The sequence below is a fragment of the Protomyctophum bolini genome (genome assembly GCF_963924005.1).
Source record: "Protomyctophum bolini genome assembly, chromosome: 4".
Lineage (NCBI taxonomy): Eukaryota > Metazoa > Chordata > Actinopteri > Myctophiformes > Myctophidae > Protomyctophum > Protomyctophum bolini.
The window spans coordinates 48,955,504-48,955,797 of record NC_137865.1 but is presented as its reverse complement, the minus strand read 5'-3'; positions in this window follow the sequence as shown (position 1 = coordinate 48,955,797).

The window sequence follows — 294 nt, the reverse complement described above, 5'->3', positions numbered from 1 at the left end:
AAATCCCAAAAATACAACTTCTCTCCAGGAACTCAGCTCAACCTCTGACCCTTTACTGACAGGTGACACTCTGATCATGTGACTCCCTTTGCATAGGGTGCATTTTTACCTTGTGGTGTATTCTTTTAACATTGTCGTTTTTTAATTATATTTATTCATAATGAAATCAACCTTTTTATCCAAGTATGATGCATAAATGTTGCACAACCAAAACCATATTTAATATATTAATTTAAGTTTATACCTGCAAAACCACTGTCTCTCATTCTGGGACAGTTATAATATTCCCCAAAG